The sequence below is a fragment of the Elaeis guineensis genome, chromosome 12, assembly GCF_000442705.2.
Source record: "Elaeis guineensis isolate ETL-2024a chromosome 12, EG11, whole genome shotgun sequence".
Taxonomy (NCBI): Eukaryota; Viridiplantae; Streptophyta; class Magnoliopsida; order Arecales; family Arecaceae; genus Elaeis; species Elaeis guineensis.
Window position 1 is genome coordinate 86,015,068 of NC_026004.2, and position 18,210 is coordinate 86,033,277.

The 18,210-nt window shown below is 34.2% G+C and overlaps 1 protein-coding gene across 4 annotated transcripts in view; it reads right to left on the reverse strand.

Annotated features, from left to right (window-relative positions):
* The window catches only part of LOC105061153 (binding partner of ACD11 1), a 53,148-nt gene that overhangs the window by 33,134 nt on the left and 1,804 nt on the right, over positions 1-18,210 (reverse strand). The gene's annotated exons all lie outside the window — the stretch shown is intronic.

An 18,210-nucleotide genomic window follows, 5' to 3' on the forward strand; every position in this document is an offset into this window, starting at 1 on the left:
TGGACGGCATGGGGTCACCAGTGACCCCACACTCACACGAAGCAATATCTGGCTCTCAGAGTCAGCGTCGTGGTAGAGGATTCACCTGGCTCGTGATACCTCTGACTCGACCAAAGGATTGAGAGTTCATCTACATTTAGAGCCACTCGTAAGTACTATATCTTCACTAAATATATTTAAAATTTAGTCACTTTAGAGACTAATATTTATTGTTTAAAATCAATTTTGTAGTACATTTGTAGAGGCTAGGGTGCCTCGGATGGTTACCGGGATCATACGATATATGATTGATGTCAGAGCTAGTGAACGAGTTCTCCAATTGGCCATCGGGGGCTCGTGATGCAGTTTAAAAGATGTTCTTGGTAAGTCAAAGATGTTTAATTTTTAAATTCATGGTAGGTTTGTATTCTATTATTAATATATGATTGCTTCTACTTGTAGGAATGCTGTCAATTCGAGACTCCTCAAGATGAAGAGGCTGGCCATCGGAGCTTCGAGGAGGTGGCTACGTGGAGGTTCCAAGATGGGCTGTACAGTCTTTGACAATCTGCAATAGAGCACTTTAGTTCCGAATCACCATCGGACTGGAAGTCTTACATAGATCACTAGATGTAGACGGACATATGGGAGGCCCTCTGCGACTAGTGGAGTATCGAGAGTACTCTGGTAGGTAGCAGAGGGTATGACAGAATCGGTCCCCCCAGTAGCATCCGATCAAGCATGCTAGCAGCTCTGTTGGCATACATATTGTGGTTGATAGATTGATAAAAATTCTACACTTAAATTATTTTCATATTGAATTGATCATATGTATATTTTAATTAATTTATTTTATTATTTATTTATTATAGATATGGCAGCTGGATCGTGCACCAGTACAGCTGCAGATATGAGAGGCCACATACCAGTGTAGGAGGACTAGTGATTACTTAGATTCTAGATCTCAACAGATCACGACAATAAACTTAAAATATTATTTATTAATTTTTTATATATACTGATATGTATGTACTAATAAATTTTTAAACTGTATAGATGGATCATGTGGAGTATCTCATGTCACGGCATAGTGAGGACCCATCCTCTCAGCCCCTCTTTGATCTCGAGGGATGGCTCAAGGCCATCGAAGGGGTGAGTAGGAGCCAGGTCATAGGATTCGATCATAGCTTCGACCCTCTAGCAGTTCGATACTCTTCGATGTCCTCCTCTCAGATCTCGATGATCTAGACATGGAGTGATGCACATGTGGAGGAGGTCATGCAGAGGTTTTAGAGCCAGCGACCTCAAAGCTTTCGAGATACCGTCTGAGATACAGTCATTGAAATTTTTTAGGATCCACATATGCACGATCAACTGGGCTCATTATCACAGCCATCACCGTAGATAAATCTAAGTATAATTTTTTTTATTTTTTTAAAATTTTAAATTTAGAAGCTTCATATATTTAAGCTTAAGTTCGAAAAGAGGACTTAGGGGGTAAAATTCAATCTAACTATCCAATCGATGGATCAAGAGTGTCTATAATTCCGTATCATCGAATGAAATGTATAAGAATAATCTATTCAAGAATCAAAATAGTATATCAAAATATACATCTCTGTATCGATATATACATTTTCATATCAAAACTTATTAATAATATTTTATTTTTTTTCGACACAGGATGCTGAGACATCTAGCTCTCATCTACCAACTGCTAGAGACACTACAAGAAAAGTAATTTTTTATGATGAATTTATTTACGATGAAAATATTTTCTTCGCAAATAAGTATATTAATGATGAAAAATAATTTTTATTTCTAATAATTAAATATTTATGATGTAAATAATATTTCATCATAAATAGCTCAATATTTGAGATGAAAAAAATATCATCGTAAATACAAATTATTTATGATAAAAATAATCATTATAAATAATAAAATATTTATTTTAATTTAATATTTTCAAATATTTATGATGAATATATTTTTATCATAAATAATATTAGTATGTGTGATAAATATTGATTTTCCATCATAAATATTAATTATTTATGATGAAAATTTTTTATCATGAATATTTGAAGGAAAATAAAAAAATTTAAAAACTTAAAAATTATAGAATATTTGTGATAAAAAAATTACATCACAAACATGGGTGTATTGATAATGAAAATTATATTTTCATCATAACTAGTGAATTATTTATGATAAATATTTTTCATCGTTAATATATGAAAAAATTCAAACATATTAAAAATTCAAAAGCTACAGATTATTAGTGACTAAAATATTACATCACAAATATGAGAGTATTGATGATGAAAAAAATATTTTTGTCACAACTAGCAAATTATTTACGATGAAAATTATTCATCGCTAATACATGAAAAAATTTAAATATATTAAAAATTTAAAAGTCAGAGATTATTAGCGACTAAAATATTATGTCGTAAAAATATATTTTTTTGCAGTGAAACAGATTTTTCGTTGTCAATACTCATCTATTTATGATAAAATTTTTTAGTCACAAATAATTATCAAATGAAAAACTAAAATAAATTATAAACTATTTGTGACAAAAGCATATCTGTCACTAATAGTTCAATTATTAGCAACAAAAAAATATTTTCTAACATCAATAAGCATGCTTTAAAAATTTAAAAATAAAAAATAATTTATGATGGAAACTATTCATCGTAAATAATGAACTATTTATGATGATAAATCATTTTATGATCATAAATCATCAATTATTTATGATGTAAATTTTTTATCACTAATATTTAAAAAATTAAACTATTAGCGATGGATATGCAGCTTTCTGTCGTTAAAAGATTTTTAACGATGGAAAATTTCATCACTAATGTTTTAAAAATTTTAAAAATTTAAAAAAGCTTTCATATTGAAGGATATATATTATTATAATAATTTTTTTTATATTTATAAAAAATTATAAGATAGTTTTAAAAAATAATATGTGCAAAATAAAGTTATATAGAATATTAAGATATATGTATATAAAAGGCACGTGAAAAGCCATGGCCTATAAAATTATGTTGTCGCAAATGTTGGGGCATGGGAAGGTCGAAGGGTGGTCCTAGAATAAAGATGATGGTAAATCTAGAGGATGGTAGAGTTGCACCCTTGGGTGTCTGCATTATTATATATATATATCATGGTAAATCTAAGTCTGTCTCGGACCCAGAGATGGCAACATGCAGGAGGTGGAGGAGTACACTCACAAGTTGACAATTAGATTTTGATTCTTTTATGTATTTTGTTATAGTATTGTTCAATTATCCTCTATACTTTTTGTCCTCTTTAAGTATCTATGTAGGGTGCGTTGCATACAAGCAAATGGTATTGAACATGTTAATGGGATGCATAAAGCCTCGTTGGCTAAGTTTTCTGTGTTTTTTCCAAGATAGCCTATTGGGTACCAGAGTTCATGCTTCCTGCATGGTCCAATCTACATCCGGTCAGAACTGCTACTCCTTTTTCTTTAGTAAAATCACTTTGAACCTAAAATCACTTTGAAAAAGATATGTGTATATATATACATATATACATATACACACACACACACACACACACATATATATATATATATATATATACATATATATATACACACATATATACATATATTATTGCATTATTATGGCTAAGAGATGAATGAAAAATGAATAGAAGAAAATAATACGGGGAACAAGACTTGGTCAGAAGAAATTCTTTTTCAAATGAGAAATTATTTTTTATTGATTATTAGCGATGAAAAAAAATTTTGTTGCTAATTATGTAATTTGCAATGAAATTATATATTTTCATCATAAATAATATTTTTTTATAGGGTGAATTTTTTCAGCAGGATTTTTTTTGGCAGAAACCATTAGTGACGAATAATTTTTTCATCGCTAATAAGATTATTAGCGATGAAAATTTTTGTTTCGTCGCAAATATTTTTGTCATTAAGATTATTTGCGTTGAAAATTTATTATTAGCGACTAAAAGTTGCATCGCTAATACCCCGCGTCCTATCAGCTTCCAACAGAAACCCATTTTTCTTCCTCGTCCCCCCCCCGATGGCAGTCCGACTACTTCTCCCCCTCCCGCGAGCTTCCTCGTCCCCCCTCGACGACAGTCCGACTACTTCTCCCCCTCCCACAAGCTTCCTCGTCCCCCCCCCCCCCCCCGCAGCAGTCTAGCATCTTCTTTCCCTCTGGCGAGCTTCCTCCCCCCCGGCATCCTGCGTGCCATGCCTCCGGTTTCCTCCACTGTTCTGATTTCCTTCGTCGTCGTCGTCGCTGTCGAGGTGAGTCAACTTCATCTTTTTTTTGGGGGGGGGGGTGGGTTTGGGCCAGGGATGGGGAACGGCCTAGGGTCGGCATGCCAAGGATGGCGCACTTGGGTCGGGACAGTGGGCCACGGCCATGTGGGGCTTGCATGCCGAGCCTGCAGGCTAGGCCGGTGACGGTGGGTCGGGGAGGGGTTGGGGCCGAGGCCGATGAGCTGGAGCCGAAGCTGGAGATGTCGACTCTTCATTTTTTTTTGGGGGTGGGCTCGAGTCGGGGATGGGGATGGGGAATGGCATGGGGCTGGCATGCCTCGATTGGTGTACTGGGGATGGTGCGCCTGGGCCAGGATGGCGGGCTGCGGCCACATGGGGCTTGCGGGCTGCAGCCACATAGGGGCTACATGCCAGGGCCTGCGGGCTGGACCGACGACAGTGGGCCAGGGAGGGGTCGGGTCAGGGGCTGGTGATGGTGGGCCGGGGAGGGGCTGAGGTCGGCATGCCGGAGCTAGAGCCGGTGACGGCGAGTCGGGATGGGGTCGAGTCGCAGCTATGTCGGGGCCTGCGATCAGGCTGGCGACGGTGGGTCGAGGAGGGGCTGGGGCCGGGGCTGGCGAGCCAGAGCAGGAGTCGGCAATGGCGAGCTGGGGCATGGCTGTGCCGGGGATGGCGGGCAAGGCATGCATGGCCTGCGGGCCATGGGGCCTACGGGTCGGGCACGTGTGGGTTGGGGTGGGTCGGGCCTGGGTTGGGGGGAGTCAGTTCTGGATGGGGCTGGTCGGGCTTGGTTCGATCGGGCTAGTGTGGGTTGGGTGGAGCAGGGTCGGGTCGGGTCAGGCTGGGGCCGGGGATGGTGGAGCTGGGATGGGGCAGGTTGGGTTGGGTCGGGTTGGGGCTAGTCGGGTGGAGCCGGGTCAGGTCGGGCTAGGACAGGTCGGGCCAAGATGGGGTGGGTCGGGGATGGTAGGGTCCGGGCTGGGTCGGTTCTGGTTCAGGCCGAGATGGGGAGGGTCGGGTTGAGTCAGGTCGGGCTCGGTCGAGTCGGGTGGAGCTGGGTCAGGTCGGGTGGAGCTGGGGCGGGTTGGGTCGGGTCCGATCTGGTTCGGTCCGCATCGGGCCAGGCTAGGGCAGGTGGGATCGGGATGGGGCAGGTCAGGTCAGGTCAGATCTTCATGAGGATGAAATATGATACTGAAATTATTATAATTGTTGCATATTATTTTTAGTGTTACTACTGAAGTTAGTTGATTATTTGACTAATTATTTTTTCACTAACACAATGCACATTGCTGTTACTTGTTACAATTAAATTATTTTATGTGCTATTTTGTATGCTACTAAAATTATAAATAAAAAAGATATTTCTATTTTAGAAAAAACTTTATTGAAATTTATGATCAAAAAATTTCAATACAAAGTTATTTCTTTTTAATAAATTAAAAATTTATCTTCGAATGCACGTTCAAAGATGGTACTTAAATTATATTAAGCCGTAGATTTCCGTTCCAGTTTCGATCTTCATCAAGATTGAAACTTGGATGTCCCGTATTCAGATTTTTTAAAAAAGTAATAATATTATTATTGTTAATAGTTGATATTTCATTTCATTATATGGTATTCAATAGTTATCTATCCATTGTTCTCTGGGTATATGGTGGATAGGGTACATGGGTACCATATCTACATCATATACTTGGAGAACCATGAAGAGATGCTACCAAAATTTTCACAAAAATGAGATGAATTATCCACTAATAACAATAATGAGATTATTACTTTTCTGAAAGGGATAGGGCCACACCAGCTAGTAATGATTTGAAAAGGATAGGATCATATATTTTTACTTTATAAAGAGATAGGGCCACACATTTTCTATATTGATGTTCAGTCTGCATGTCTTTTTTAATATGTATTATTTTGCATGTTCGGTCTACATATCTAGATCCGGATCAGAATTTTGGCTGGAATTCAGAATGCGATTCAGTCCAAAATTTGGATCGGGATCCTGAATACCACGAAACTTTTTTTGTTTGTTAATGATTTTGTGTTTATTATTAGATAAATATCAACAAAAGTTGGATGAATGCTAGAGATATTTTTTTATCTGAATATCGAAAAGAAGTTTGAGATTTCATTGACTTTGCAAGGAATAAGGCTGACAGTGCTAGTCGGATAAAGTATCCATATAAGAGATGTGTTAATATGGTATATCATCACATAATACTTGTTGAGGAGCATTTGCTACAATATGGTATGGATAAGAAGTATACTTGTTGGATATGGCATGGAGAGGGTGATCCGAATGAGGTGGTGCACGACGATGATGATACTGAAGATGATAGTGATGCTGATGGACCTATCGAATATAGTGGTATAGGAGAATTGTTAGATAATTTACATCAAAGTGCTTGTTCGAATATACGCATGAATACTGCTGCATCTGAAAGCAATTCTGATCATGAACATAATATCTAGTTTGAGGTAGAAAAGACCTCTGAATAGTTTGCAAAGCTTGTAAGAGATGCACGAGAGCCACTTTATCCAAATTATATAAAATTTTTCAAGTTAGAGTTCTTGATAAAATTACTTCATATCAAAATCGTGAACCGATGGAGTTAGAAGTCATTTGATCAAATTTTAACATTGATTAAAATAGCTCTGTCCGATAGAGAGAGACTGTTCAAATCATATTCTGAAGCAAAAATATATATGCGAAAAATGAGACTTGGCTATACTCCTATACATGCCTGCAAAAATGACTGTATATTATTTTATAAAGATAACGAACAAGCAACTGAATGTCCGAATTGCGGTGAGCCTAGATACAAAATCGATAATAGGAAAGGAAAGAAGATATTTCAAAAGATTTTGAGATATTTTTCAATGATTCCAAGACTTCAAAGGTTGTATATGTCCACAAGAAAAGCTGAAAAAATGAGATGGCATTATGAGCAGTAGATTTTGGAGGAGAACATACTTAGCCACCTGACCGACTCTTTAGTATGGAAAGACTTCGATGCAAAGCATCTGCACTTTATAAGTGACCCATGTAATATCAAGCTTGATCTAGCGATAGATGGATTTAATCTTTTTGGCAATATGAGTACCTTTTATAGCATGTGGCCTATGATGCTAGTTGTATATAATGTGTCATCTTGAAAGTGCATGAAAGAATCATTTATTTTTATGTCACTGTTGATTTTGGGTCTGAAAGCATCAGGTAATGAAAATGATATATATCTACAATCTTTAATTGATGATCTGAAGGAGTTATGAAAAAATGGGGTACAGACATATGATTCTGTGAGTTGAAGTAATTTTAAGTTGCATGCTTTGATTTTATGGACCATAAATGATTTTTCAACATATAGAAACTTATCTGGATGGAGCACTAAAGAATATCTGGCATGTCCAATATGCAATAGGGATGCATCCTCCTTACATTTAAAGCACGGATGAAAAATATGTTTCATGGGCCATCGACGATTTCTTCCTACTAATCATTCTTGGAGGATCCATTATAACTAATTCTTTGATGGTAAGTCCGATCGACGTCCGCCACCCAAGGAGTTAAGTGGAGCAAAAATTTTAGAACAATTTGAAGTCATTGAAAATTTTTGATTTGAAAAAAACATCAGATACTCGCAAGCGAAAGCATACTGAAGCTGAGCTGAATTAGACGAAGTGAAGCATCTTTTTCGAACTACTATATTGGAAGTAGCTACTACTTCATCATAATCTGGATGTAATGCATATTGAAAAAAATATTTATGATAATATCATCGGTACTGTATTAAATATTTCAAAAAAAATAAAAGATGGTATAAAAGCTCATCTTGATTTGTAGGAAATAGAAATTCGATCGGAGTTGCATTTAGTTCATCGAGGTGAGAGATTTTTTATGCCATCTGCATGTTATTTGCTGTTTGAAGAGAAAAAAAAATTTTTTGTGGATGGTTCAAAATCGTAAAGTTTCCTAATGCATACGCTTCAAACGTATCGTGGTGTGTTGAGAACAACAACGGTAATATCTCTGACATTAAAAGTTATGACTCTCATGTGATGATGCAATGTTTGCTTCTTATGGTCATACATGGCTATTTGGATGGTGATGTTCAAACTGCATTGATTGAGTTGGGAGTGTTCTTTCGAGAACTATGTTGCTAAAAATTAAAGATTAACTTACTTGAAAAATCAGAGAAGGATATCATAGTCATTCTTTGTAAGTTAGAAAAAATTTTTCCACCATCATTTTTTGATGTTATGGTGCATTTGGCTATCCATCTTCCAAAAGAAGCTCTTTTAGCTGGACCGATACATTATCGATGGATGTATCCTATTGAAAGATAAAGAAGTTATACATATTTTGTCATATCAATTATAAGATATAAATATATTTTTAAAATTTAAATTTATTTTTGTATGCAGATTCTTGTGCACCTTAAAAAAGTATGTGAGTAATAAAGCAAGGCCTGAAAGATTTATAGCAGAAGCATATATAGCTACCGAGTATCTCACATTCTGCTCGATGTATCTTGATGATATCAAAATAAGATTCAATCATGCAGATTGTAATATAGACCGTGAATGGAGTGATAATGAGCCGACATTGTCTATATTTAAACAAACGGTTCGACCTATTGGTGCAAGAAAATATGAATTTATGGATGTGAATGAGCTATCCAAAGTATATTTTTATATTCTAAATAATTATGAATAAATTAAAGATTTTATTGAGTAAGTATCATCTTATGATATTGTTTCATGATCAAAAAAACTTTTTATGTCAGTATAAAATTAAAAATTGTAACTTCTTGTAGTGAACATAAGAGTATACTATGTAGAGAGAATAATACAGATGTCGATGATCGACATAGAAAAAAATTTGCAAAATATTTTGGTGATCTTGTAAGTTGCATTAGTGATACGTTATTTATTTACTTATAAATATTATTATTTCAACCAATATAATTTTTTATCTTATGATGCAAATGAAACATCAGTATTTCAATAAAGAAGCAGGTGCAACTGATGAGTTGCACGATTTAGCATGTGATCCCGATCGAAGGGTTAATCACTACACATCTTGTATCATTGGAGGAATGAGATTTCACATAAGAGAGCTTGAGATGCAATGATGGACCCAGAATAGTGGAATTGCTACAACAAGATATGAAGGAGAAGAAGAGATTGATTATTATGGTGTACTGATAGATATCATAGAACTGAAGTATGGATCCAGTAATTCTATATTTTTGTTTCAGTATGAATGGTAGTATATTAGTAATAAAAAAGATCAGGATTCATATCGATTCATAATTTATCAGTGTAAATCTTGCACAAATATGGTACCAAAATAAGCTGTATATATTAACAACTTAAGCGAAACAAGTAATATATTTAAAGGATCTAAAGTATCGAGGTAATTGGTATATTGTACAAAAAATAACATCTAGAGACGTATATGACATACCAACTCGATTAGAGATGGATGAAATTTTGGATTTATATGGAGAGAAAGCTTTTTAGCAAGAAGAACAAACATTAGTCGAGTTTTTGGTTGATGAAGAACTTGTAACGGCACCTTTGAATAGGGCTGATCTTCCATCCAATGAAGTTGAAGCTGATTTTGTATTTAATCTGGATGAGTCGGAGGGTGACGATCAGTTCATAAATGATGATGAGATAGAAGATGATACATATATCGATTACTGTGATTCGGACGAAGATTTACACATCGAGAAAAATATGAATATTGATGAGTAGATCTTTATTCTTCATTCAATTTTGTATTGCAATAATGGTATGCGATACAATTGTATTCATTAGAATATTATTTGATTTCTATTATTAATATTTAATATTATATTTATTTACATCTTAATTCTTGTAGATATGGCACCAGGAGACAGACGATAATGATCGCGTTCTCAGTTACCTGCAGATAGCTCAGAGGTTGAGGTGCCTTCACCAATCTCCATTGCCTCATTGGCTCCAGTGTCAGAGAATCCTGCACTAGTAGGTCTCAGTGAGCCAAGTATAAGTGAGGCAGGTCTCAGTGAGGTGAGTCCCAATGAGGCTGGTCTCAGTGGTATTAATTATTATACTTTATATATAATAAAATTTGATTCTTTAATTTGGATCATACTAATAATTTATTTATTATTGTTTCAGGTCAGTCTCCATCGGTGGTCAGGCAAGGGTGAGGTCTATCGAAAAACCTCACTTTAGAGCGTTGGAGATGTGAGCACTCGGGACAGCATCTCTAGATTAAGATACCAGCCGGCTACACCGGACCCATTAGGGAATGGTGTGAGCCATGATAGATCGAGCTGGGCATCATATGCCATAGCTATGCCCCTGTGACGCTCTTCGATTGGCGTCATGTTGTCTCAGCTCAGAGAGAGATTTTCTACACCTATTTATAGGTAAAATAAATTATATTATGAATATTTATTTACATATTATTCTTTTAATATTTGTTATTCGCAAGATGTATTTGACATCATCGATTTTGAGGATGATCGTGTGAGGTGAGTGGTCGACATCTATCTATCCTTGCATTTCAGGGATTATCGCCATCACATGCATTAGCATTGGTATCGGATGGTGTAGGCTCATGGGCAGGAGGCAGCACGGTTGTAGCCCTATGACAGCATCACCATCGATGATTGGACTACCATATGCTGGCGTTACGAGGATTCGACATATCAGGTTACACATCTAAATTTTATTTTTAGACTTTAATGACTTAATAATTTATTCTTAAATTAAATTTATTATCTACTAATTTTACTGCTAATTTTACAGAGATGATGTGTCCAAAATGCGGTGAACCAAGCGAGACAGATTATGCCGCATTGTGGGGGTTCGAGATCATTTGCTCACCGCATGGAGCACATGGTATGTATTTTTTAAATTTCTAACTAGGATATATTTTTCTAATTATTTAAAAATTTTTTAATTAACTTTTAAATTATAGAGAGATACTGAGAGTGGCGAGCTTCCTGATAGGATCGTTATCTACTAGTGGACCCACCAGCGACGATCAGAGGAGTGGAAGATGGGGAGCTAGGAACTTTTTATAAGTTTTTTTAATTATTTTTTCATTCATAATTTTATTTTTATTAAAAAATTAAAATAACTTTAATTTTTATTTTCAAGATCGTATGACCGACATAAGATCCCAGCCTATCCCTGAGGGCTCGACTGCACCCACAGATGATGAGATCTGTGATTGGGTGCTCCGTACAAGATCCTATTATATTAGGGGTCTAGGATATGGGATCACTGCTCCCTCATCCTCACGATCATCTAGGGCTGAGATCCATTCTGCATGCCAGACTAAGCTGACACAGGTACAGAGACAGGCTATTGAGGATCGACAGCGAGCTCAGGAGTTGGCTGCATGCATCGATGACTATCAGCACTTTCAAATCCAGATGATGGAGCGGATGATATAGATGGAGCAGACGATGCAGTTGATAAGGCAGCAGTAGGCTAATCCGAGCTCCATCACCAGTTCGAGCTCCATCGAGCGCTCTCCGTCACCAGCTCGTTCTTTAGATGCTGATATTTGACAGCTTATTAATATATTTTTTTATTTCAAATATCTTATAATTTTAATATAATATAATAAAATAATAAAATTTATTTATCATTTTATTATATAAATTTTTTATTTTAATTTTTTAATTTATAAAAAAATATTATATATATAAATTTAAAATATATATTTATAATTTTTTAAAAAAAATATGACTAAATTATTAGCGATGGAATTATTTTTGATAAAATATTTATCATCAAAAATATTTTACTAACACAACTTAATTTATCAATAAATATATAATTAATAGTGATGAATATTTTTTCATCATAAATAATTATTAGTGATAAAATTTCCATAAAAAATTACCTTATTTGCAACAAAAGTTTTCATCACTAATATTATTTAATTTTATTTATTTTTTATTAAATTAATGGTGATGAATTATTTTCAGTGTAAAAAATATTTTTTTCGATGTAAATTTTTCATCACTAAAACTTTTGAAAATAATAGTGACGAAAATAATTTCATCACTATTAATTTTTTATTTATCACTGATGTTTTTTTCATCATAAATATCTTTTTTAAGATTAAATTTTTTCATCCAATTTTTTTTTAATGATAAAAATATTCATCATAAATATCTTTTATTAGCAATAAAATATTTTTTTATTATAAAATATTATCAATGATGGAACTATTTATGATAAAAACTTAGAGACCAAAATTTCATCGCTAATATGTATTAGCAACAAAAATTATTTATTAGCGATAAAAACTTTTCATCGCTAATAATCTATTTTGTTACAGTGAGAGGACGTACAGGAGTAGGAGGAGGATAACGAGGAGGATCTCACATAATTTTTTTTTTTAAATATGTATGTAATTTTGATACTTGTAAAGCAGTATAAATTTATAAAATTATATAATTTATATTTTTAGCATAATATAATTAATTTTATATTTATGATTATAGTAAATAATTATTATTTTATTTATAATAAATTTTAAAAAAATATTATTACTTATTACAGTAATTAACATATATTTTAAAATATTTAATTATGAATTTTTTTAAAAAATAAAAAACTATTAGCCTTGGTATTAGTGACGCAAATGCCGTCGCTAATGGTTTTTAAAAAAATTAAAAAATTATTGGTGATGGTATTAGTGATAATATTACCATCGCTAATTATTTTTTACATTTTAATTAATAAAAAATTAAATTATTAGTGATGATTTTGTTGTCTCTAATACCATCACTAATTATCCTTATTAGCGATGAAAAATTTACTATCGCTAATAATGGTAATTAGCAATGACATTATTTTTGATAAAATTTTAACGATAGAAGTCTGTCGCTAATAGTATTAGTGACAGTAATTAGCTGTCACTAAAAATCTATTTTCTTATAGTGACGTTAGTACTCTCGATCCTATCAATGAAAGTTATGCATTGATACTTTGGACCCTGCCAATGAAGGTTATACATTGGCACCCCAATTGAGCTCACTGTTTCTGTTCTAACCCTATCATAGGATATAAAGGTGGTCATAGTTAAGGCTATCGAGTTATATGTGTTTTTATTTTGAATTGAATTTATAATTATATATATATATAAGTATTTGAAAAGATTTGATTTGCATTAATTAGCATGAAATATATATTCTTATGATATTCATGGTATTTATTTTTGGATAATATATTTTATAAATATATCTAACATGTCTAGTTGAAATATTCATTACTCACTGGGCTATTAAGTTTATCATCTTTCTTTTTTATTTTTTAAATTCAGATACTTAATTACTAATATGGGCATTGTTTGGGAAAGTATTTTAGAGGTGAGATTTGGCATCATCAATTTTGTTGAACTTAGATCTATTTTTATTTATTTATTTTTTTGATAAATAGGAGGTGTTACCACCCAATATATTTATTCAGAAAATAGAGGTTACCAGGTAGGATTGAGGGATTGGTTGAACTAGGTCAACCAAAGATAGGAAAAAGAGAAGGCATTCCTGGCGAAGAGTTGAAGAGTGTTTATAGGATATGAGGATCCTTTGAGTCTGAACTTACATAAGTTGCTAGATAATTTTTTGGATGCTTAGCTTAGACTTATCCTCAATAACTGCCATCCAGCTTTGTAACGTTTGGTACATTCTCTGATAAAGTATGGCTGCTGTTAGAGCTTTGAATTAGAAGAGCTCTCTATTTCTTTCTTTCCAAATCAGCCAGTAGGTAGTAGCACCGATGACATCCCAGGCTTTCTTAGAAATTCTTGGAGGCAGTTGTTCGCGCCAGCTATCCTGAAGGTCTTCTACCAGTGAGGGTATAGCCAATATCTAAAGCTTGGATCCTCTGCCAAAGGTCTTCTATTTCTTTGTTTATTTTAGTGAAACTTTCTTCGACGTAAGACATTTGAATTTGGATACCATTTAGATTGGTTAATACATTTAAATTTTAATTTTTAGTATTTTTAATTCCACTATGTTGCATTGATATCTATTTAAGATGTCTTATATATTTGTGATTGTCCGATCTATGTTCGAGTTTAAGTTATCTTAAGACTTGGGGATGTTCGATCTATGTCATAAGATAAATGGCTAATAAATTAGAGAATAGATCTATAATAGCTCATTTTATAGGGTATCCAAAAGAATCAATGGGAAACTGCTACTTTCGACAAGATCACAATGTGATTGTGAGTCAGATTGCCATATTCTTGAAAAATTAGTTTATCCACAATAGTGGTAGTGGGAGATTAGTTGAGTTTGAAGGGAAGGTCTTTGAAGAGTGAAAAGCTATAGATCCTCAGAATCGGATGGTGTGGGGTCACCAGTGACCCCACACTCACATGGAGCAGCATCCGACTCTCAAAGTCAGTGGCGTGGTAGAGGACCTACCTAGCTTGCGGCACCTCCGACTCGATCGAAGGATCGAGAGCTTGTCTATATTCAGAGCTGCTCGCAAGTACTATACTTCACTGAATATGTTTAAAATTTAGCCATTTTAGAGACTAATATTTATTGTTCAAAATCAATTTTACAGTATATTTACAGAGCCTAAGATCCCTGATGTGATTACTGGGATCATCCGATGATTGATGCCAGGGCCAGTGAACGAGTTCTCCAATTGGCCATCGAGGACTCGTGATGTAGCTTGAGAGATGTTCTTAGTAAGTCAAAGATGCTTAACTTTTAAATTTATGATAGGTTTGTATTCTATTTATTAATACACAGTTACTTCTACTTGCAGGGGTGCTATCGATTCAAGACTCCTCAAGATAAAGAGGTTGACCCTCGGACCTTCGAGGAGGTGACCATGCGGAGGTTCGGAGATGGGCTTACAACCTTTGGCAGTCTGCCATAGAGCACTCCAGTTTCAAGTCAGCATTAGATTGGAAGTCTCACACGGATCATTAGATGCGGATGGACATATGGAAGGCCCTCTGTGACCAGTGGAGTATTGAGGAGTACTCTGATAGGTGGCAGAGGGCATGACAGAATTGGTCTGTCCAGCAGCATCCGATCAAGTACACTGGTGGCTCTATTGGCACACATGTTGTGACCGATAGATTGATAAAAATTTTATATTTAAATTAATTTCATATTGAATTGATCATATGTATGTTTTAATTAATTTAATTTTATTATTTATTTATTATAGATACGGTAGCTGGATCGTACATCAGGATAGCTACAGATATGGGAGGCCACACATCAGTCTAGGAGGATTGATGATTACATAGATTCTAGATCATGACAGATCACTATAACAAACTTAAAATATTATTTATTAAATTTTTATATATACTAATATGTATGCACTAATGAATTTCTAAACTGTATAGATGGATTACACGGAGTATTTTGTATCACAGCATGGTGAGGATCTATCCTCTCAGCCCTTCCTTGATCTCGAGAGATGGCTTAGGGCCATCGGAGGGAGCCGGATCATAGGATTTAGCCATTGTTTCGATCCTCCAGTAGCTTGATACTCTTCGACGTCCTCCTCTTAGGCCTCAATGATCCAGACGTAGGGTGATGCACATGTGGAAGAGGTTGTGCAAAGGATTTGGAGCTAGCGACCTCAAAGCTTCCGAGACACCGTCTGTGATACAGTCATTAAGATTCTTCAAGATCCACATATGTGCGATCACTTACGTCAAGCTTGGGACACTTCTTTCTCGATCTTCGCTGAGCTTGTTGTCACAGCCATCATAGCAGGTAAGTCTAGCTATAACTTTACTTATTTTAAATTTTTATATTTAAAACCTTCACATATTTATGCTTGAGTCCGAGAAGGGGATTTAGGAGACAAAAATTCAATCTAACCATCCAATTGATGGATCGAGGTGTCTATAGCTCCGTATTATCGAATGAAATATGTAAGAATAATCTGTTCAAGAATCGAAATAGTATATTAAAATATACATCTCCATATCAATATATACACTTTCGTATCGAAATTTATTAATAATATTTTATTTTTCTTTGTTACAAGATGTTGGGACATCCGGCTCTCATCTACTAACTGCTAGAGAGGATGTACAAGAGTAGGAAGAGGATGAGAAGGACGAGGAGGAGGATCTCATATGATTTTTTTATTTTGGATATGTATGTAATTTTGATATCTGTAAAGCAATATAAATTTATAAAATTATATAATTTATATTTTTAACATAATATAATTAATTTTATATTCATGATTATGGTAAATAATAATTATTTTATTTGTAATAAATTTTAAAAAATATTATTACTTGTTACTATGATTAAAATATATTTTAAAATATTTAATTATAAATTTTTAAAAATAAAAAATTATTAGCGATGGTATTAGCAACGCAAATACCGTCATTAATAATTTTTTTAAAAAAATTAAAAAACTATTAGCGACAGCGTTAGCGACGATATTCTGTCACTAAAAGTTTTAAATTTTAATTAATAAAAAAAATAAATTATTAGTGATGGCTTTGTTGTCTCTAATATTGTTGCTAATTATCTTTATTAGCAATAAAAAATTTACCGTCGCTAATAAAGATAATTAGCGACGATGTTATTTTTGATGAAATTTTAGCGACGGGAGTCCATCGCTAATAGTATTAGCGACGGTAATTCCACTATTAGTGATGGCAATTAGCCATCGCTAATAATCTATTTTTTTATAGTGACGTTAGTACTCTCGATCCTACCAATGGAGGTTATGCATTGATATTTTAGACCCTGCTAATGAGGGTTATACATTGACACTCTGATTGAGCTCACTGTTTATATTCTAACCCTACCACAGAATATAAGGGTGGTCATAGTTAAAGCTATTGAGTTATATGTGTTTTTATTTTGAATTAGATTTATAATTATATACATATATGAGTATTTAAAAATTTTGATTTGCATTAATTAGCATGGAATATATGTTCTTATGATATTCATGGCATTTATTTTTGAACAATATATTTTATAAATATATCTGAAATATGTAGTTAAAATATTCATAACTCATTGGGCTATCAAGTTTATCATCTTTCTTTTTTATTTTTCAAATTCAGATACCTAATTACGAATGTAGGCATTGTTTAGGAGAGAGTTTTAGAGGTGAGATTTGGTACTATCAATTTTGTTGAACGTAGATCTGTTTTTATTTTTATTTTTTTTAATAAATAGGAGGTGTTACCACCCAATATATTTATTCAAAAATAGAGGTTACCAAGCAGCATTGAGGAGATTGGTTGAACTAGGTCAACCAAAGATAGGAAAAAGAGAAGGCATTCCTAGCGAAGAGTTGAAGAGTGTTTATAGGATATGAGGATCCTTTGAGTCTGAACTTACATAAGTTGTTGGATAATTTTTTGGATGCTTAGCTTAGACTTATCCTCAATAACTGCCATCCAGCTTTGTAACATTTGGTACATTCTCTGATAAGTGTGGCTGCTGTTAGAGCTTTGAATTAGAAGAGCCCTCTATTTGTTTCTTTCCAAATCAGCCAGCAGGTAGGAGCACCGATGACATCCCAGGCTTTCTTAAAAATTCTTGGAGGCAGTTGTTCGCACCAGCTATCCCGAAGGTCTTCTACCGGTGAGGGTATAGCCAATATCTAAAGCTTGGAAGTGATCCTCTGCCAAAGGTCTTCTATTTCTTTATTTTTTTTGGTGAAAATTTCTTTGACGTAAGACATTTGAATTTGGATACCATTTAGAGTGGTTAATAAATTTAAATTTAAATTTTAATTAATTTTAATTTTACTATGTTGCATTGATATCTATTTAAGGTGCCTTATATGTTTGTGGGAAGAGTTTTCCATAAATATATGACGATTGTCACAACCCTCGGATCGGGGGCATGATATGAACAGCAACTAAGAAAGTAGCGTGTTGGTTGGTA